The following is a 23,719-nucleotide window of genomic DNA, read 5'->3' as shown; positions in this document are numbered from 1 at the left end:
AAAGACGAATAAAGCATAAAAAAAGAAAAAACACAAATAAAAGATGAGGAAAAGATCAATAAAAACAAGGAAAAAAGGATAAAGGAGGAGGAGGAGTAAAACAGGAAAGAATGAATGTAAAATGTAGAAAGTGAAAAAGAAGGATGGAAGATGAAGGAGGATCCAGGTTAAGTTCAACTTCACTGAACTTGATTTTTTTCATTTTCATCTTTTAAATCTGATCTGTTTCATCTTGTTTCATTTTTTTTTTTTTTGGCCATTTTTAACTTTTGTCATACGAGGCCTTTTTTCATGTTCATGTTCTGGTTCATGCATGCCCCGCCCCCCTGATGCCCCGCCCCCCTCTGCTGCCGTCTACGGTGTGTGGGATTCCATGGGTGAAACCTGAGGTGCGGGGCCTGTAAGTGGACACCGATCCACCAGAGACCACCAGAGACCACCAGAGTCCTGGTCCAGTTAATCCAGCAGACGCTACCCCACATACCACACTGAGGTGGCGTGTCCTCTGTGGACGCCGCCTGGGAACGCCGTGACACCAGTGCTGAACCTGATGTGTGTGTGTTTCTATTCTGGGCCTGATACCCAGCATGCCTCGCTCACGTCACGACGACGGCTCGATTAAAGGCCTGGGAACCATGGCAACGCCCTGCGTAGACAAACTGGCCCGCAACCAATTGGAACTGGGCTCTGACGTGGTGGGCGGGACCACGGCGCCCACAAACAGGCCGTTTGGGAGGCAACAGATCTACGCCCCGTTACTCCAAACCAAACCAGACCGAACTGGACCGGATCGAACCAGAACAGGAGGAAGACGAATGAACCCTGGATGAAATCAGAGTTCAGATCATTTTACACGAAACAGAAACAGGTTTAAAGACGGCGAATAAAACGAACTGAGCATGTGCAAACAACAGAGAAGAAACATCAGCTTCAGAGACATGAGATGAAACAGGATCAGACTCAACCATCAACCTCTTTAAACACCTCAGTTCTACATAACAACCCAAACCCCGCCCACTTTCACAGTCCTGTAGTCGACCTGAACCCAACGCCGTCTGATTGACAGGCGGCGTCTCTGTGTGACGGCGGCGTCCGAACCAAAGCGACGTGACATCGAGTTTCATCAAGGACGACGATGCACGAAATCTCATCGGGTTTAAGGGTTAAAGTAACTAGGAAAGGGGGCGTGTCTGCTTAGACCTGGAGGGCGGGGCTTCACCACTGTCAATCACACTCGAAGGACAAAGGAAAACAGAGAAGATGATGAAGAAGGAGGAAGAGGAGAAAAACAGGAAAGAAGGAACGGAAAGACGAAGATGAAGACGAGGATGATGAAGATGAACATGGATGAATCTCCTCATCCGTCGACATCAGTTTGTGTCAATAATAGAAATAATAAACATCAAATAAACGACTCAAACGAGGTTTATTCATTACTGTTTCATTTTTAACGGTTCGTTAAATGCTCATGTGTTCAGGTTCAGACTCTTTCACTGACTTGTACTTTTACTTTATGGTATTTGTACCAGTGTACTTTCACTTTATGATATTTGTACCTGTGTACTTTACTATAGTATCCTGCAGGGATTACACTCACACATCATATGTTTGGTCTTTGTGTCTTTTTTAATCTTAATCATCTGTTGCATTTTTCTTTTTCATTTTATTCTGTTTCATCTTCTGAAACCAACTACAACCAAGAAATGAGACAGGATGAAAACGACACAATAAATAAATAAATAAATAAATAAATAAAATGAAAAAAGAAAAGTTAAATTTTTTTGTATCTGTTTCATCATTTTTGTGTTGTTTACATCTTGTTCATCATCTTCTTTTTGGTTATTTTGTGAAAAATTTTTGTTTTTGTTTTAATTTCTCTTGTTTATTTTATTGATATTTTCATTCAATTTATTGATTATTTTGTTCATTCTATTTGTTCTTTAGAGATTTTTATTTGTTAATTATTTTGTTTATTTTATTGATGTTTTTCAATTTGTTGATTATTTTGTTCATTTTAATTAGTTTTTTTAGGGTTTTTTAAATTACTTTTGGTAATTTTGTTTATTTTATTGATGTTTTCAATTTATTTATTATTTTGTCCATTTTATTAGTTTTTTTTGTTTTGTTTTTTTCGTTCATTATTTTGTTTATTTTATTGATGTTTTTGTTTAATTGTTGATTATTTTGCTCACTTTGTTTGTTGCATCTTTTTTCTTGTTTTTCATTTTAATCTCCTCAAACCTTCATGTTGTTGCATCTTTTATGTCGTTATCGTCTAAAAACCACAGAGAATGACACAAAAGATGGAATTAGATGGAACTGACGGAAGCAGAAACTTCACACAAAAGCCATAAAAGAAGCAGACGAACAGAAAGACCAACCAGATGAGTTTTATCTGGAGAAAAAGAACAATGTGTCAGGGTTAATATCGCCGCCGTCAGCCTTCACGAGACGACAAAAAGACGCCACAATGAACCAGAAACACAATCACATCTCACAACGCATCGGAGAAAAGGTTTTCATCAAACACAGTCTTTGTCTGTTTCATCGTTAAAAGAACAGATTTAAGACACCGTTCATCCAACCACCACGATGGCGCCGAATACGAACCCATTCCACGTCCACGAAACATCCACCAATCACATCAACTATGTGACTTTACTACAATTTTTATTCATTTACTGCATCTTCAGTCACTTTAACCCATAAAGGCCCAGAGCTACTTTTATGACAGTTAGGGCTGTCTATCAGCAAAGAATCTGGTGATACGATACAAATCCCAATACTAGGATTACGATATGATATATCACGATAAATCATGATACTGTTAAAAAGTCAATTTTTTGTTTGTTTCTTTTTTTTAAATGATTATTTCCTTGAAGAATTGAATTACACCAGAAATCTGCACAAATATTGAACACATTATTTGATCCCAACAGATTCTAATGCCACATCACAAAATGTTCCTGTTTTAAAACTGAAATTCTGTTTTACGGCATTCCAGTTTCAGATCCTGTTCAAATGTTCATATTCTGTTAGTTCAGAACTAACATCAGAACAGGATTTTAGTTCAATCCCAACAAAGGAACGAACATTATTTAATAAAAGAGTGTTAAATAATAATAAATAAAATATAAACAAAAAAGAAAAACAAAAATAAACCTCCACAATATCTGCATTTGAATAAATACCGAAAAATATCAATACAGTACTTTTTAATATCGATACAGTATTGTGAAATGAAATATCGCGATATATTGCAGAACTGATATTTTCTTACAGCCCTAATGACAATAACAAAAATGTATGTTTTCTCTCTATTTAAAGCAGCGTACGACGTTCATCACCAATTTTTCATCAAATCTGTAAAACCCCAGTGACAGCCTAAGCATCACAAATCCATTAGTCTAATGTTTTTCAACCTTGGGGTCGGGACCCCATGTGGGGTCACCTGAAATTCAAATGGGGGGTCACCTGAAATTTCTAGTAATTGATAAAAATAAAATAAAAACTCACTAATAAAAATTATACGGTGAGTTGAGAGAGACAGTCACAGTACATAAAAGCTGAAACTGAAGCTGAAACTGCAGCACTGTGGTTCTGTTTATCTGTCAAATGTTCATTGTGGTCAGTTTCAGATGCTGCAGCTCTTTCATAATTCATAGTTTCAGTTCTTGTTTGTTCAGTATTCATTTGCAGCCTTTGGACTGACTGTACAAAATTCTCCCTTTGTGCAGTAATCTACACCTGGCTTTTCTGCCTCCGTCCACAATAATACACATTATATAGCCTTAATGTTGTATAAAATTAACATTTATTTGCAACATAGTATAGCAAGCTATTACATGATCAAAAACAAATAAATTTTAGCCAAAAAAAAAAGTCTCCGTATTGAATGTCTGGGGTCACCAGAAATTTGTGATGTTAAAATGGGGTCACGAGCCAAAAAAGGTGGGGAAGCACTGCATTCGTCTGTTTTTATGCATGAGTCACTTCCCTCACAGTGAACAACTTCGAAGTGGACTCCATCACTAGCCGTCTGTTTGTTCACGGATCAAACCGAAACCGAACTGTCACTTGGGTCTTCTTGGAATATTCCACACAGCCGCAGCAGCAACAAACATGGAAACAGTTTCGTTGCTTCATGATGCTGTGGCTGCGTGGATGTAAACAATGTAGAAATTAGGTAAAACAGCCAGAAAGATGGAAAATCTATAACAAAATAAGACAAAAAAGATGTAAAAGGCAAAACTCAATGATAAAAACTATGGAAGATGGAAAAAGAAGAAAAGACAAACAGGAAAAGAGGAAAAAAACATGAAAATATAAGAGCGACACGGATAGACGAAGGAAGTGAAAGATGATTAAAAACATAAACAACAAAAGATGAAACAACAAAGTTTATATAAGACCGAAAAGGAAAAAGATGCAATAGATGCAACATAAAACACTGAAACTTAGTTTAAAAAAAGGGGAGAATAATGAGAACAATGTAAAAGATGGATAAAGATGAAAACAAAAAGCAAAAGGATGCTAAAACAACGAAAATATCATGGAAATGAAAATACAAGTACAACGAAAAAAGACAAAGGAAATAAGAGATGATTTCAGATCTGCAATAAACTAAAAACGACAAAAATTAACTGTGAAATTTATGTTTACGCTTTGCAAAAAAGCGTCTGCAAAATGCATAAACATGTAAAATATGAAGAATGGTGCAAAAAACAAAAGAACAAAATGGAAACATAAATGATGAAGCTTAGGGAAGAAATGAAACAATATGAGAGCAAAGTAAAAGATGGAAAAAGATGAAAACAATGAACGAAAAGAATGAAAATATAACGGGCTTAATCTGTCACCATGCCAACGGCACTGTTTACTAGGACGCCATTGGTCAACATCATCTATGAATGCAGTCAAACATGAGGAGGAGGAAGAGGAGGAGGAGGAGGAAGAAGAGGAAGAGTAAAAACAGGAGGAAGAAGAGGAATAGGAATAGGAGGAGGAGGAGGAGGAGGAGGAGGAGGGGTCTGTCCACCTCCAGCTCCATCCCTGCGTTGTCATTGGCTGCAGGTGTTGGAGGAGAACAGAACGGAGGTTAACGTCAGACGAACTGAAAGAACTCGACCCCGCCCCCAAGGTCAGCTGGTGGTGAGGAAACACGACCAACACGAAGCTGATCACATGATCGACACGGACGGAATCACACGGAAACAAAGATTTATTTACGAAGATCCGTAAAAATCTGTCAAAAACAGACGGAACAAGAAAAAACAGAAGCAAACAGGAAAAGGAAACGAGAGGAAACGGGACGAAAAGAAAGAAAGAAAGATAAAAGACAAAGACATGAAACAAAACGAAAAAAATAAAACGTGGAAAAGTGGAAAATGAAACAAACTGAAACAAAGATGAGACAGAAATGATAGAAAAAGAGAAAAAAGAGCAGAATGTACAAGAAAAAACAAGACGAAGCAACACAAAACAATAAGAACCCTTTAGTACCAGGATGAGAAGAACATGAACACGACACACTTCAGCTTATTACAGAAACACACACCTGCATGTTTCAGCCGTGAACACACACCTTTACGTTTCAGCTGTGAACACACACCTTTGGTGCTTCAGCTGTGAACACACACCTCTATGCTTCAGCCCTGAACACACACCTCTGTGCTTCAGCTGTGAACACACACCTCTGTGCTTCAGCTGTGAACACACACCTCTGTGCTTCAGCCCTGAACACACACCTCTGTGCTTCAGCCCTGAACACACACCTCTGTGCTTCAGCTGTGAACACACACCTCTATGCTTCAGCCCTGAACACACACCTTTACGTTTCAGCTGTGAACACACACCTTTACGTTTCAGCTGTGAACACACACCTCTGTGCTTCAGCTGTGAACACACACCTCTGTGCTTCAGCTGTGAACACACACCTCTGTGCTTCAGCTGTGAACACACACCTCTGTGCTTCAGCCCTGAACACACACCTCTGTGCTTCAGCTGTGAACACACAGCTCTGTGCTTCAGCCCTGAACACACACCTCTGTGCTTTAGCTGTGAACACACACCTCTGTGCTTCAGCCCTGAACACACACCTCTGTGCTTCAGCTGTGAACACACACCTCTATGCTTCAGCCCTGAACACACACCTCTGTGCTTCAGCCCTGAACACACACCTCTGTGCTTCAGCTGTGAACACACACCTCTATGCTTCAGCCCTGAACACACACCTCTGTGCTTCAGCCCTGAACACACACCTCTGTGCTTCAGCCCTGAACACACACCTCTGTGCTTCAGCCCTGAACACACACCTCTGTGCTTCAGCCCTGAACACACACCTCTGTGCTTCAGCCGTGAACACACACCTCTGTGCTTCAGCTGTGAACACACACCTCTGTGCTTCAGCTGTGAACACACACCTCTGTGCTTCAGCCCTGAACACACACCTCTGTGCTTCAGCTGTGAACACACACCTCTGTGCTTCAGCCCTGAACACACACCTCTGTGCTTCAGCTGTGAACACACACCTCTGTGCTTCAGCTGTGAACACACACCTCTGTGCTTCAGCTGTGAACACACACCTCTATGCTTCAGCTGTGAACACACAGCTCTGTGCTTCAGCCCTGAACACACACCTCTGTGCTTCAGCTGTGAACACACACCTCTGTGCTTCAGCTGTGAACACACACCTCTATGCTTCAGCCCTGAACACACACCTCTGTGCTTCAGCCCTGAACACACACCTCTGTGCTTCAGCTGTGAGCACACACCTCTGTGCTTCAGCTGTGAACACACACCTCTATGCTTCAGCCCTGAACACACACCTTTACGTTTCAGCTGTGAACACACACCTTTACGTTTCAGCTGTGAACACACACCTTTGGTGCTTCAGCTGTGAACACACACCTCTGTGCTTCAGCTGTGAACACACACCTCTGTGCTTCAGCTGTGAACACACACCTCTGTGCTTCAGCCCTGAACACACACCTCTGTGCTTCAGCTGTGAACACACACCTCTGTGCTTCAGCCCTGAACACACACCTCTGTGCTTCAGCTGTGAACACACACCTCTATGCTTCAGCTGTGAACACACAGCTCTGTGCTTCAGCCCTGAACACACACCTCTGTGCTTCAGCTGTGAACACACACCTCTGTGCTTCAGCTGTGAACACACACCTCTGTGCTTCAGCCCTGAACACACACCTCTGTGCTTCAGCTGTGAACACACACCTCTATGCTTCAGCCCTGAACACACACCTCTGTGCTTCAGCCCTGAACACACACCTCTGTGCTTCAGCTGTGAACACACACCTCTATGCTTCAGCCCTGAACACACACCTCTATGCTTCAGCCCTGAACACACACCTCTGTGCTTCAGCTGTGAACACACACCTCTGTGCTTCAGCTGTGAACACACACCTCTGTGCTTCAGCCCTGAACACACACCTCTGTGCTTCAGCCCTGAACACACACCTCTGTGCTTCAGCCCTGAACACACACCTCTGTGCTTCAGCTGTGAACACACACCTCTGTGCTTCAGCCCTGAACACACACCTCTATGCTTCAGCCCTGAACACACACCTCTGTGCTTCAGCTGTGAACACACACCTCTATGCTTCAGCCCTGAACACACACCTCTGTGCTTCAGCTGTGAACACACACCTCTGTGCTTCAGCCCTGAACACACACCTCTATGCTTCAGCTGTGAACACACACCTCTGTGCTTCAGCTGTGAACACACACCTCTGTGCTTCAGCCGTTCTCTAACCTGTAGGATTCGTCCCACTGGCTTCAGCCGTTCCTTCTGCGGCTTCAGCCTTCTCTGTTTCAGCTGCAGCGCTGTCCTTTGGGCGTGGTGTGAGGGCGGTAGATAAGTATAGGCTGACTAATGTGCACTTGGAACCACTGAGGACCAGCCGGGCCTAAAGGTTTAATGTGTGTTTGTTCAACACATGTTCGACTCCAGAACCGGTGTCTCCGTCAAAGAACCACAACAAATAATTAGGACTCTTCACATTCGACCACAAGCTTAAAATAATGGAGGAGGGTTTTTCTACGAAGGTGCTTCTTCAGAAAAACACCCAAAACAACGAGGACAAACGTGGAAGCCGTTCAACGTGGTCGAAGCGTCCGAAAACGTCCCAGAACTCAAAAGAACCAAGAGGTTTGAGCCCTTTGACTCCAACCATTAGAACAGGACACCGTTTATTTATGTTGTTTTTGCAATAAATGTGTCAGAAAAATGTCTTTTTTTCCTCAACTCTTTTGAACCTTATTTCAGGAAGAACTTAACTTTCAATCTGTGTCCATTAATTATCATTATTATAAGTAATAAACACTTAAAACTGTGTGTTATAGTAAAAAAAAAATTAAAAATGGACTTGCATATTTTATTATATTTATTATGAAAACCAACTGTAAATGTTCATAAGGAAACTTTATGAGATTATAGAAATACACTTTCAACTATTTTCCATTTGAGTTTGTCTAGATCATTCTGAGTCCACGTTCTTATTTTTAGTTCTTTCTAGTCATTTTGATCCTGTGTGATAGTCTGTGTTCACTTTCTGTCCAGTCATAGACAGAGCCGCTCATTTCACCGACAAAATCATCCATCATCTGATTCAAATACACACACTGCATCTGTGCATGCCCTGGATAGACCTGCATATATACAGAAATATACATACATTTATAGAATATTTACAGAAATAATACAGCTATCAATGAACTATACAAACCACAAAAATACAGATAAAACCAGTGAAAAAGGAGAAAAAACAGCAAACCTCGACAAAAACACGTCCAAACACACTAGTAGAACACTCCAGAACAGCACTATCACTATTTTATACAATTATTTACTAGAATTCACCACTAAAACCTCTGTAAAATACTAGCACAAACGGCTCAGGTGTTACGGTAATTTAAATGCCATAAAACTGTAAAAATGTAGCACCTAAGATACAACCATCATAAAAAGGGTTAAAATGAAGACGAGTATGAACGATGTCAGAGAGACTGAAAATACACAAAACTAACACATTTTAACTGATCAAACCTGAGAAAATCAAACAGAAATACGACAGTTTGACCTTTGACCCCACAACTGTCGACGTATCAGCATTAAATATGACCTTTACATCATAATAAGTAGATTTACAGGTTTGTATAAATATAAGTATCATATAAGATAACAGGTTCAATATATTATCGAAAGCTACAGGAGTTAAAACCATGAAAATTAAAATACAAATGAGATTTTAAAAAAAAAGTTTTAAAGACTATGAGAAGATGAATCTCCCCTTAAATATCACATTTAGACTCTTTAACCACTAAAAGGTGAGATAAATATCATATAAATTACACTTTTAGATCATTTAATAGTAAAACTGTGGGATACGTTTCTACAAATACAAGATTTTCATCCTTTTAACAGCTCGAAATCTATTAGATTTACAGCCTGTAACACAGGAAATGTAGAGAAACTGAAGATCTCTATCATAAAACGTACATCAAAGATGAAAATGTGTGAAGTGAATTAGTTCAAATGCAAGATTAAAGCAAAACACGCAGGATGAATTTAACATCATTTGTTAGATTTTAGGATTCTGTCGTTAAAATGTGAATGAATGTCTGGGTTTATATGGTTTAGATAAAATGTCACGCATTATGATTAACATCTAAAATGTGTATTAAATCCATCAAACTGTGACGTTCAGATGGTTTTTATTTTTCACTGGAAATGAAACTGATTTGAGTTTTGAAGGAATTAGTTTTAAATCAAGCTTTAATTTCTTTATAAGATACTTTATTGTCATCATATTTTCATGCACCTCCATAAAAGATTCACACACACAAGGCACAATTATTTTTGCAGTGGGTCAGTTAAAAAGTTCAAAAATGTTTTTATTTCATAGTTTTCACAGTTTATCACTTTCTGATGATGGTTGTAAATACATGGTTCTTTGCTTCATAAACACATGGTGTTCAAATGAGTGGACATTTTGGTAATTCCATGAAAAATAGGTTAATTAAAAAAAATTTCAATCACACTGTTTTTTTCATCCCTAAAGAGGAATAAAAATATTCTGGGGAAAAAAAATCTTGATTAAGGCTGTCATAATTCATGCATGGAAGGGTTAAAGGGACTGCTGTGAACTTCAGTTATTTGTATAAATGTGACTCCCATACGTTGTACGTCTGACCTACCACCTTCTGTATCAAGCTATGTTTTTGTGTTTTATTTCTTATGTAAGAGCTGTCGTGTATGTTTTGTTTTGTGTCTAGTCTTTCGAAGACACTGTTTTGTTGAATGGGAAACAAAAAACTGCAATAAAAACAATGGGGGAAAAAAATAATATTTGAGTTGATCAGTTAACCCTTTCATGCATAGTGGTCTCTAAGGTGGACAGCTATTCAAACATGTTCTCTTACATCCTCCTGAGACCCAGCAATGCATGTTTGTCTTCTGTAGTGGACAAGAGTTTCACATCTTGACTTAAAAAAATAAATAAATGTACACTGAAAATGACATTATATATATATTTTTTTAAAAATTATCTGAAATAACTGTTGCATCATGCTGTTTCCAATTAAGGCAATTATTTAATGTAAAATGGTGAAAATGTTTACTCAGGAGGATATACTCATGGATTTTGTTGTTTTAGTTCCATATCCACCGACACTGTGGACGCTTATGCATCATCTCAAACACTGCCATTCAGACCATTACAGTAACTTTGCTGTTCTTGATAAATCTGATCTGCAGTAACATGTTCGAGTGTAAATCAATTGTTTGTTATTGTTCTCAGACTGTCATTAACAACAGTTGGGGTTTTTTGCATATTATTTCCATGAATAACTAGTATTATAGTCTGTTAAAATGTGAGAAAACATCAGATTAGCAGCATTAGAAATGTTTTAATTCCTAATTTTCACACAGTATATCAGTAAATACATGTTTCTTTGCTTCAAATATAAAACACATGGGGTCCAGCTGAGTGGATATTTTTGCAACTCCTTGAAAAATAGGTTGATAAGAAAATTTTCAATCACTTTTTTTTTCCATAATTAAAGAGGAATAAAAACAGGGCGAAAAAATCCTGATTAAGGTTCTCATAATTCATGCATGAAAGGGTTAAAAGGAAATAAGTCTATAATATATTATTGCACATCATCTGAGATGGAAATCATGGAGAATCTGAAACGAGCAGAGTTTTTTTGTGTAAAATACATTTGATTTAAGACGTTCTGAATTTGGTGAATATTGAATAAAATCATTAGTTGTGAAGGAACATGAAGGAGACTTGAATCCGATGCGCATTTTACGCACCGCGGACCAAACAGCGGAGCGCACACGGAGAACAGGAGGCAAACGGGAGGACGGTGAACGGCGGCGGGTCCTCCGTCCGCGCACGGGGCGGACACAGGGCGCGCGGAGCCGCCGGGACAATGTGCTGAATTGGCGGCCTATATATAAGTTGCCATTTGGACGCACTAATGCCACTTTACCTTATGAGGGAACTTCAACCCGCAGCACCTGCTCCAAACAAAATACCACAGCAGATCAGCCCCCCCGGCCCCCCCAGCGGATTGTTTTACACACAGATACTCTCACTTACAAGAGGAGAAGGGGGGGGGGGGGTAAGGGGGGGGTGCTGTAGAAATTGTTCCGCCAGAATCCAAAACAATTAAACAACTTGTTGGAAAATGTGGTTTTGACGCGCACGCACACACTCAGATGTGGAGGTGTCCGGTTCGGGAATCGGTGGTGGTGGGGGGGGGGGGGGCCCCTCCACTTCCACCACCTTAGCCCCCCCACCGCCGCCAGACTCCCCTGTCTGCCTCTTATCTCCCCTCGCAGCGGCTTATCACCGGCCTGGCCGCGGGGAACCACCCTGGAGCAGACCCTATCAGGCCCCAGCAGACCGGAGCCCTGCGCCTTGTCCTCCCGTACCCCCGGTCCCGTCCCCACCGCGACCAGCCAGACCTGGTCTTGGTCCTGGTCTTGTTCCGGGTCTGGTTCTTCCGATCCGGACCAGGACCCGGGCCCGGACCGGCTCTCAGTCCTTTCTCGCTCCTTTCGTGTCTGTTCCGGTGATAAACGTCACCGTCATGAACCTCAGGCTCATCTGAACAGAAACTTAAGGAGCAGAACCGGAACCGGGTCCGTGAATCTGGCACAGGGGCCTTGAACGCAGCTGTCAGGCGTCACCGACGCAAAGCAGAACTTACACGTTTAACCCGCGGGTCATGACGCACAGCGGCGGAAAGTCAACGAACCCCGGGAAAACAAAACCTGCGGGTCCGGTTCTCCTGGTACCGGTCCCGTTATTGTCTCCCCTGCAGCCCCCCGTTCGGGTCTATTTCCATATGTGACTCATGCGTTCCTGCAGGGTCATCCACCGTGACCTCCGGGGGTCGACCCTAAACACCCCCCCCCCCCTCCTCCTGTGTGGGACCCGGTGCATGTGAACGGACTGGACCGAACCACGGACAGGAGGGACCGGGATCCACAAAACCCAATCTACCGGGTTCACGAGGACTTTTACGCAGCGGTGCTGGTCCAGTTGGACCGGGTCTGGACTGGTTCTGTTTGACAGGAGTTGGAGACAAAACCACAAACAAAACAACAAAACTGTGTGTTTGAATTTAGAATAAATACATTTAAAACATTTGGAGAAAAAAAAGAAACTGAAAAGTAAATGAAGTTGTTTTTGTTTTGATAAATTAATATTTTTGGAGTTTATTAATTTCTCTGTCGAAAAGTGACTCATTTTTACAAACTCTGGACAAATAAGACTCAAAGTTTCACCCTTTCTCATATTTTATTTTCATTCTAAATGTCTTTGACTGTTTTCATCTGAAACTTAAACTCCGTTGGTGCTTTAAACTCTTCTGCCGTTAAACCGTCCTCAAACATTAAATATTTGTCTTTTTTTGCGTCTCCTCCGCAGTTTGCGTGTTTTTTTGTTTTTTTTTTCTAAATTCTGGTGTTTTTTTCTTGGTTTAATCTCGGTGCATCTCCGGGGTTAAAGCACCGGTTGCGGTCCGTTCAGGTGTCGGATTAACGTGACGCGCGGCCGCTGCCTTTCACCGGGTGTCGGTCCGGTGGCACCGAGGATGAGGAGGGGGATGAAGAGGGAGGGGGTCTTACCTGGATCCGGTCTGTGTCGGTGGTTCGGCCCAAACTCTCAGGTCGTCCACTTCAGTTTCAGAGAGTTGGAGTCCAGCAGAAGTACAAGTACAAGTACAAGCAGAAGTACAAGTAGCAGTACTAGTACTACCAGTCCAATCCCGTGCGTAAAGTCACCATCTCTGCCCGGAGCCGCTCTCCCTCTGCGTCTCTTCTTCTTCTGTTTTTTTTTGTTTGTTTGTTCTGTTTTTTGTTTTGTTTTTTAATTCCTCTGTTTGTTTTGAGTCCAGTGGATCCGGATCAGACGCAGAACTGGGGGGGGACCGACACAACCAGCGGTGGAAGTTGAGCGGAGCCCGGAGCCGCGGCGGGACGCGGGGCTGCTCTGGTCGGACTCTTACTCGGTAATTTCCGTCCCGGTCGGTTTGGTCGGAGCCGCGCGTGAGGTGAAGTGAGAGTGCAGGGCAGTGTGGGTAAGAGAGAGAGGCAGAGGCAGATAACCCCTCCCCCGCCTCCGCTACCGCCCCCGCCCTCCGGGAAATCCACTTGAACCGAACACGCGCGCGGAGTGTGCGTAAAATGCGGCTCCGAGTCCGACAGAGCGCATTCACCTCCGCATTCTGCTCTTCATTCTCCTCCTTGCTCCGGACTTTCCTCATATTTTTCTTTTCTCCATAAATCCCTGACAGAAACATATCATCCAAAAAAAGTAAACCAAAACATTTCCAGCGCGGTTTTTCCACTTTTTTTGCGCATTTCTTTGCATTTTTTAAATCCTGGACATTTTTCTTTTACAGAAGTTGGATTCATTTCATTGTTATTTCTTCATCATTTAAATTCAGCTCAGATTTTAAATTTATTTCCCTTTTTTATTGACGTGCGTTTTTCTTGACATCAACTTAAACTGAGTCCTTTCCTTTTCAACGTCTCCGTTATTTTTAGTGAGAAAAAAAAACAAATGAAAATGAGTCGAATTAGTGAAAATCTTCACACATTCTAAATGTGTTGGAGTTGAATTAAAAAAAAAAAACTCGACTTCTTAGATTAAATATTAGTCGACGGTTGTAGATTATGATCATGTTAAATTATTAAATATTGATCTCGACAAACACTGTCTATTTAACGCGTTTAATGGTGGATTTATTCATGTTTCTTGTGTTCTTCAGTATAAAATCGGTTTCATTTCCTCTCGCAGACAATAAACTAACATTAAAAACACATTTACATGAAGATAAACCGTCTCCTGTTTCTGTTTATGGTTTTAAAATGTCCTCATATTTATTATAATTTGGTCATTTGTAATAATAAAGGCAGATATTGTCATGTATTTGAACTATTTTATCATGTGTTTTCTCGGTGTGTTTGTAAATAAGAATTAAAACCTCATTTATTTTTGTTTTGGTCTAAATCTGATAAAGTTAAATTAATTAAAATCTGGGTTTTTCGTTATAGTTGTAAAGTGCCGGTGGTGTTCAATAAACCGTACACACCAGGTCCACATCCAAACCCATTCAAACCCATTCAGGCTCTTTTTCCTTCAGCTGTTTCACTTCGTTCGGGCCTTTAATGCGTTTCCTCTGACGCCACCTTTCGGCCGTTGGGGGTCATGACACCCAGTCAATGATTCAGACCAGGTTTATCTAACCCATAAAGACCCAGTGTTACTTTTGTGTCAGTTCCCAAGAGAATTTTTCTGTATATTTAACCTTTCTTGAGTGATTTATCACCATTTACTGTAATACGATCCTCTGTCTTTTGTGTTTGGTTTTTTGGGTTTTTTTTTTTGTGAAAATCATGTATTTTCCTATATTTAATTTACTGATCATATTGATGGTCCAAAAAAGCTCAGAGTAAATTCAACAGTTGTTATGTGAAAACAAGGAAAACTGAAGAAAAAAGTGTCTTTTCAGCAAAATCTCTCATTAACTGAACATAAACCCAGTGTGTCCACCCACCGTCACTGATTCAACTCCATGGGTTTTACTGGAGAATCAATGTTGTAGAACAGGGGTGTTAAACTCATAGTAGTTCAGTTCCACATTCAGCTAAATTTGATCTGCAGTGGGCCGAACCAGTAAAATAATAACATAATAATATATAAATAATGTCAACTCCAAAGTTTTCTCTATGTTTTAGAGTGAAAAAAGTAAAATTACATGACAAAAAGGTTCACATCTTCAAACTATCCTTTCAAAGTATAATTTTAACAATATTCTGTCTCAGTTTATCATTTCCACAGGTACATTAGAACTTACAGATCACAGTGGATCTACAAACACACAAAACATTGAGTAACAGGCAGATATTGTTAAAATTGTACTTACTTCTCTTAAGACATTTCAGGTTATTCACATTTTTTGCTAAATTGTACTTTGTTTTAGTGTAAATACATGAAAATATTTACATTTAAATTCTGCAACTGATTAATCGACTCAAAGTGATAAAAAAGAATCATTCAACCACAATTCTCCTGAATCAGAGCTTTGTTTCCTTCATTTCTCTGCTGTCAAACATTGGTTCCACTGTTGTGTTTCACACGGACGCTTATTGTGACGCACGAAGAAGCTTCAGTTCAGGAAAACTGCAATAGAATATTTTCCTTCATTCAACTCGAGTCGATTAATTGATTCCGGACTTTTTCCATTCACTTCAAGCATCTAATCAGTTAAACAGTTGCAGCTCTATTTACATTTACATAGAGAAACATTTGGAGCTGACATTATTTATGTGTTATTCTGATAGTATTTGACTGGTCCTGCCCACATGAGAATGAATTGGACTGAATGTGGAACCTGAACTAAAAGGATTCTTAACATCTTTGTGTAATTTTTGCATTTCACAGATTCATCCCAGGGGCCGGACTGGACCCTTTGGTGGACCAGATTTGGCCCCCGGGACGCATGTTTGACACCTGTAATGTAGAAGATGACTGTGTTTCCACGGTAACTACGGAGCCTCTGAACGTCCAAATGGGTCATATCTGATGACCATGAAAAGATGAAGAACGGTATTTTACACCAGTTATTGACATGGATTGATCGGATTAGTGGATCAACAGGTATGAAACAGTTTAGATCAGTAGATGGTTTTGGTCATCAGTGGATGTTTGGGTTTTTATGGGTTAAGGTTTATTTCAACATCTGACAAATAATGCATGAATAAATAAGGAAGTTAATAAGTGGGTTTGTAGAAATGATTTGTAAACATGAAAATATGTTATCCCTCTGGTATCACAGAAGTCCTTCCAATCACCTAAAGACCATAATATGCACAGAGTAGAAGTAATATTAAAATGTTTTTCACAGTTTGTTTTCAACTTGTAATTAATTTATTTATTTTTTTGTATTTCATCAACTTGAGTCATAAACAAAAATACCAAATCCTCAACAACTGTCATATTTCTAATCCTTTAAATATCACATTTGTGTGTGTAAACAACCCATATTTTTCGATACAAAAAACACAAAAAAGTTTTTTTTTTCTACATAAAATTTGTATTAGTAATTTTGTATTTTTTCATCCTGGCTTATGTCATTGCTTAACACCAACATTGGTTAGCCCATAAAGACCCAGTGTAACTTTTCCAGTAGATCCAAACTTAATTTTTCTCTGTATTTAACCTTTCTTTTTTTAAATATATATTTCAAGTTTTTATTGGAGTCTATACTTGGTACAAGACAATCATACAATGAAGCTTAATGTTAACAAGCATCGCTTTTATACATAAATGAAAAGTATCAATAATACTACAAGGCGCGGAACTTCTTAGAATAAATAAATAAACAAACAAACAAAATACCAGAGGGAAGTAAATCAGCTGTCCTCCTGACTGGCAGTAATAGTAATGTCAGACCAAACTGGTGCTGTGGTACCGTCCCTGTTATTTAACAGATAAAGCGTACATTCATACGAAGCAGTCTTTATCATCATATTTACCCATTCTGTCATCTGTGGGGCTTTAGGGGTTTTCCAGTATTTTAGAAATATTAAACCTTTCTTACACAATTTATCACCATTTAGCTATTAAAATATTATCCTCTGTATTTTCCTTTTCTTCAATAAAAATCAGGTGTTTTCCCATATTTAATTCATGGACCATATAGATGTTCATTAAAGCTCAAACAAAGGGTTAACGGTCATAATATCAGAAACAGGGAAAAATGAAAAAAAATGTGACTTTTTCAACAAAATCTGTCATTAACTGAACATAAACCCAGTGTGTCCATCCACTGTCACTGATCCAACTCCATGGGTTTTACTGGTGAATCAATGTTGTAGAAGATGGCAGTGTTTCCATGGTAACTACGGAGCCTCTGAACGCCCATATGGGTCACATCTGATGACCATGAAAAGATGAAGAACTGTAGAATTAGTGGATCAGAAGTTATTAAACAGTTTATACTGGTAGATGGTTTTGGTTGCCAGTAGCTGTTTGGGTTTTTATGGGTTAATATACATTATTATTTTTTGTTCTAGGTCAGGGGTCGGCAACCTTTAACACTCAAAGAGCCATTTCGACCTGGTTTCCACGGAAAAGACAACACTGGGAGCCGCACACACTTTTTGACATCTGAAATGAAGATGTTAGCCTATATATACCGTAAATTCCGGACTATAAGCCGCTACTTTTTCCCACACTTTAAACACTGCGGCTTATACTCCGACGCGGCTTATACAACGATTTTATCAGTACCACAGCTTGGCGCCGTGGCACCACCTCGGGGCCAATGCTAGGTGCCGTTGCACCGCCGTACCATGGCTCGGTGCCAGGTGCCGTGGCACCGCGGTGGTGCCTCGGCTCGAGGTGCCGGTGGTGCTGCGGCACCGGTGGCACCGCGGTGCCATGGCACCTGACACCGAGCAGTGGCACTGCGGTGCAACAGCACCGGGCACCGAGCCCTGGTACCGCGGTGCCACGGCACCTAGCATTGGCTCCGAGGTGCCGCGGCACCTTGGTCGTGCCATGGCACCTGGCATCATTAAATGTTCTATTTTCTTCAGATATTTTTCTTTTCTTAGATTTCTCCATACTTGGCCTACCTGGGGTTGAAAGTCTCGATAAATGTACGGCGTTTTGGCGGGCTGTCGGAGAGTGTGACGCATATTTTGAGCGACGAAAAATAATACTATATATATATATGTATAATTTTATTTTAATATTTCGAGATCACAATAATCTTACAATTTACAACTACAATTAAACAAACAAACAAACACAAATAAAATACTTTGTTCAGATATTGTGCAGTTTTGGTGTCGCAGGGCATTCTGCGCATGCCGGCTGCCGGCTGACACGTCAAGTGCTGTCAAACGTCTCTGAAGAAGGCGAATGCTGATCACCGAAACTGCACAAGGTCTGAAGAAAGAAGTTAAAAACTTTGACTTAATAAGAAGACATGATACACGTTTTTGAGACAAATAACATACACTTCAATCGGACACTTAATCGGACAACATAAGGATGAAAGAGCCACATGTGGCTCCGGAGCCGCGGGTTGCCAACCCCTGTTCTAGGTCAAATCTTAAATGTTAAAGTGTGTCAGTGTGCATTTTTTACTCACTTGGTAAAAGGGTGTTAGTGTAGGAATTTAACATTATTGATAATGTGATGATTTTAGTGAAAGGGTCAGAATAAAAAAAAAGATGCAAAAAATGAACAACTTTTGAATTCTGACCTAAAACAAACTGAAAAATAATATGACCTTTAATAACATGAGGTGTAAAGTGTGCATAATATGCTCACCTGGATACTGGAAGATTAAGGTTTTATTTCAAATGTATCCTGTTTAATTTATTTTAAAGCTAAAAACTAAAGATGTAAACTATTTAAAAATTATTTGATTCTGACAGATGTGAGTTTACAGGATCTTTACTGTTTCTAATCTAAACTTTTCTCTGATCCGAGGCTTTTCTTCAAAGTCCATCTTTAAAACCTTAACAGAAACAAGTAGAGGTCAAAGGTCAGGATCGGAAGCCCCGTCCCCTCTGGTTCTACCTCATTGGACATTATTTTAGACTTTATGATCCTGTTGAGTTTAAAATAGCCTTCACATTTTGTGTAAATGAATCTGAGTTTAAACATCAGCTGGAAACAAATACAATGAAAATGATGCAAAAATCTGTAAAAAATAAAAAATGAAGTAAAAGGTTTGGATCCTTTAATTCACAGGTGTCAAACATGTGGCCCGGGGGCCAAAACCGGCCCGCCAAAGGAGAAGGACAAAGAAGGCCAAGTCTTTCTAAAGTGAATAAAACTAGTAAAATACTATCATAATAACCTATGAATAATGATTAATAATATTTTTTCTCCTTGTTTGAGTGTAAACAAAGTAAAATTACACAAAAATGTTTACATTTACAGACTAACCTTTGACAAAAAAATGTGAATAACCTGAACAAATAAGAGCAGCCTGAAATGTGTTAAGAGAAGTATGTGGAATTGTACCAATATTCTGTCTGTTACTAGATGTTTTGTGTATTTGTAGATCCACTGTGATCTGTGAGTTGTGGTGAACATGTATAAATGATAAACTGTGGTGTAATATTGTTAAAATTGCACTTATTTTTCTTGAGAATTTTCAGGTTGTTCATATATTCTTATGTTATGTTCAAGTACAGTTTGTATATGTAAACATTTTCATTACAGAATTTTACTTTTTTCACTCAAAAACAGAGAGAAAACTTTGGAGTTGATATTATTTAAAAGTTCTTATCCTATTATTCTATTGGTCTGACCCACTTTAGCTCATATTAGGCTGTATGTGGAACTGAACTGAAATGAGTTGGACACCCCTGCTTTAACCCTTTCAGGCAGGAATTATGACAACCTTAGTCAAGACTTTTTTTTTTTTTGAGTGTTTTTATTCCTCCTTAGGCATGAAAAAAAAACAATGCGATTGAGTTATTTTTTTTGTGGAATTAGAAAAATGTTCATGCTTTTAATTTTTGAAGTAAAGAAACGTGTTTAAAACCCAATATCCGAAAGTGATATGAAAACAATGAAATAAAAACATTTTTAATGCTGCTAATCTGATGTCTTCTCACATTTTATCATATTCTAATTAGGGATGCACCGATACCGATACCAGTATCGGCATCGGCTCCGATACTCAGTGTGTGTACTCGTACTCGTAAAAGACATCCGATACAACTGCACCGATACCACTTACGGCCGTGTGACATTCACAGTTCAGTGCAGCAGGTACGAGGAGGAGGAATGTGTGTGAGTGTGAAGAGTGTGGAGATTTTTCAAAATAAATGAGGGTGATAAAAGTAACGCTGACTGACAGTACCGTTCCAGACACAGACAGATACAGACGCAGCGTTCTGTCCGTCCTCTGCGTACATTCCATCCGTTTATCAGGTGCTCACGGATGCATAAACAGAATGAGAATACCAGTGGGAGTACGGAGCGGTGCGGACCGCCGCCAGCGGAAGTGAAAACCAAACTTCTCACTCATTTCTCTTTTCTCTTCCTGCTGAAGCTAAACTTTTAAACTTTACCAGTGAAAACGCTGTAATATTAGTATCACATTAGTGTTCCCTCTGTCATCTCCATGTTTGTTATTACTGACTTTCTTCTTCTTCTTCTTCTCATTAAACTTTCCTCTTCTTTGTGGTATTTGTCCAGTATGGTTCATTCAGAGCGGCGCCCCCTGGTGGATTAATTGACAAACGCTCATTCCAACACATTAAATGTCAGTAGCAGCACTTTGTTCCAGTCAGACTAATGACAACGACAGTAAAGCACATTTACAAAAGGAACGAACAACTGGAATGGGATTACTAAGTACTCATATCGGTACTCGGTATCGGCAAGTACTCAAATGTAAGTACTCGTACTCGGTCTGGAAAAAAGTGGTATTGGTGCATCCTTAATTCTAATGCTAGTATTTACTCACTTCATGGAGATAATATGCAAAACTAGAACTCTTTTGTCTAACAAATAACCATTAGTTTACACTAAAACATGTTCCTGCAGATCAGCTTTATCTGGAACAGCACAGTTACAGTAACTGTATGAATGTCAGTGTATTATGGGATGGTGCATAAGCATCACTGTGTTGGCTGATATGGAACTGAAACAACAAAACCCATGAATATACAAGAGAACAGCTGGAGAACAACTGTCCACTGGACTGACCACTGGACTGACCACTGCAGTGACCACTGGACTGACCACTGTGCGTGAAAGGGATCATTGGTTTGATTTCAGGTGGCTCAGAACCGGGTCTGATGTGGACTTACTTGGGGTTTTGAGACCTGGTCTGTGTATGTGTTGGTGGTGGTGGGGGGGGGTCTTACCTGTCACAGAAGAACAAACTCCGGAATCTTCACCCTGATCCGGTCCGACTGAAGTCCGGTTCACATCCGAATCAGATGAGGACCCGCGTCCCGGTCCCACAAGCCGGGACCGGATCCCGGTCCCGGTCCCGGTCCCAGCCCGGGTCCCGGTCCTGGTCCTGAAAAACGCTGGAGTCCACGTGTCTCCTCCATGTGTCACACCGGAAGTGTCCGGGGGTCCGTCCGCAGTCGGTCCCCCTTGCCCCGTTCACCTGGATCAGCGGAACCGGATCAGGACCGGGTTTTAGATCAGGTTTAATTTCTTAGAATGACAATGATAAATGTAGAATAATCAGAATCACAATATTTTATTAATCCCAGGGGAAAATGACTGAGTATCCTTCCGCGGTCCGTCTGTCAATGAAAGAAACAATAATAAAAAGGATTTAAAAAAAAAAAAAAAAAAAAACTGTCAACCCACATGTTTGAGAGGACAGGGACTTAAAACACCGTTTCAACCAAAAGTACTAAATACAGACGAATAAAGAGAGGAAAAAAGTTTTACAAGTGTGGGAAACAGGCTGCAGGCCGGTTCACGCATGCGCACTAGAGTAATATACACGATGACTGAAGTGAAACAGAAAAATAAAAACAGGAAAAAATACAAGCACAAAAAAACTTACCAATAAGATCTATAAAATACTGAGTGGTGTTAAATCAACTGTTAAAACGGATAAAAACATTAAAAACACGGACCCGTCCTCTGTAGCTAACAGCAGCTACTGGACCCCAGGTGGACTGACCTGGACCCCGGGTGGACTGACCTGGACCCCGGGTGGACTGACCTGGACCCCAGGGCTCAGGTGGACTGACCTGGACCCCGGGTGGACTGACCTGAACCCCGGGTGGACTGACCTGGACCCCGGGTGGACTGACCTGGACCCTAGGGCTCAGGTGGACTGACCTGGACCCTAGGGCTCAGGTGGACTGACCTGGACTTTAGCCTTTAATCCTCGGTGGAAATTCAGAAATTCGCAAGTTGAAATTGATACGCAAGTTTGACGAACGCAGGGTTTGAAATCGCAATGTTTGGTGTTTAGTGTGGAAGTTTTGGTTGAGTTTTTAGTTTAGGCCCCGCCCACACACACACACACACACACACACACACACACACACACACACAGCAGTGCCACCCTGTGAGGCCACACATGATGCACATACCAGAAACCACCACTGTTCAGGACATACAGACCAATATTATCTAAAGTGGGTCAGATCAGTAAAACACTATCATAATAATGTATAAATAATGACAAATACAACAGTTTCTCTGTTTTTGTGAAAAAAATATTAAATTATGACAATATATACATTTACAAACTCACCAACTAAATATGATGTGAATAACCTGAAAAAGATTAAACTTCTTAAGAAAAATAAATGCAATTTTAACACTATTATGTCTTAACTTATCATTCATGTGCGTTACAGATCAGATCTACAAATACACAAAACATTTAGTAACACACACAATATGGATCAAATTGAATTAATTCTTTAAACATTTCAGGTTGTTCATATTTGTTCAAGTTATTCACATTTTATTGTGAAAGGATCGTTTGTAAATATAAATATTTTCATAATTTAATGTGATTTTTTTTTTACACTTAAACAAAGAGAAACATTTGGAGTCATCATTTATAGGTCAGTACAATATTTGATTTTAGAGCAGGGGTGTCCAACCCTGGTCCTCCAGATCCCTATCCTGCATGTTTTAGATGTATCCTCTTCCAGCCTATCATCAAGTTCTGCAGAAGAATGATTACGACCGTCAGGTGTGTCTGAAGAGGGAAACATCTAAGACATGCAGAGGACCAGGGATGGAGACCCCTGTTTTAGACCACATTGGCCTGAATGTGGAATGAACTAAAAGGATTTAAACGCTGATTGTTAATATCTACAGTGTAATTTTTACACTTTGGAAGTTCATCCTGGGGGCCGGACTGGACCCCTGGGTGGGCCGGACTGGACCCCCGGGTGGACCGGACTGGACCCCCGGGTGGCCCAGTTTTGGCCCACGGGCCCCATGTTTGACATCCGTGTGGAACTGGAGGACAGTCCAGGAGCTGTTTGTCCTGATGCTGTTGAAGTGTGGTTACAGCTCCTCCTACTGGACAGTTAGTGTCAGTACAGCTGTAGTTTCCCAGAATGCACCGAGAGGCTCCAGTAGAACACATGATCATCAGTCAATCAGTCAATAATTTTTTTTTTTTACATACCATCACATCATAAGTA

At 40.3% G+C, this 23,719-nt stretch overlaps 1 protein-coding gene across 3 annotated transcripts in view; it reads right to left on the bottom strand.

The window, feature by feature from the left end:
• LOC115421220 (transcription factor SOX-6-like) overlaps positions 1-13,592 on the bottom strand; it is a 171,832-nt gene extending 158,240 nt beyond the window's left edge. For all 3 annotated transcript variants that reach the window (XM_030137004.1, XM_030137006.1, XM_030137005.1), the window contains exon 1: positions 13,163-13,592. The gene's annotated coding sequence lies outside the window, so the exon portion shown is untranslated. The remainder of the gene's footprint in view (positions 1-13,162) is intronic.
• Between the last annotated feature and the right edge of the window lie 10,127 nt (positions 13,593-23,719).

Source organism: Sphaeramia orbicularis, chromosome 6 (genome assembly GCF_902148855.1).
Source record: "Sphaeramia orbicularis chromosome 6, fSphaOr1.1, whole genome shotgun sequence".
In the NCBI taxonomy this organism is placed as follows: Eukaryota; Metazoa; Chordata; class Actinopteri; order Kurtiformes; family Apogonidae; genus Sphaeramia; species Sphaeramia orbicularis.
The sequence above is the reverse complement of the archived record's forward strand: the minus strand, read 5'-3'. Positions and strand labels throughout refer to the sequence as shown.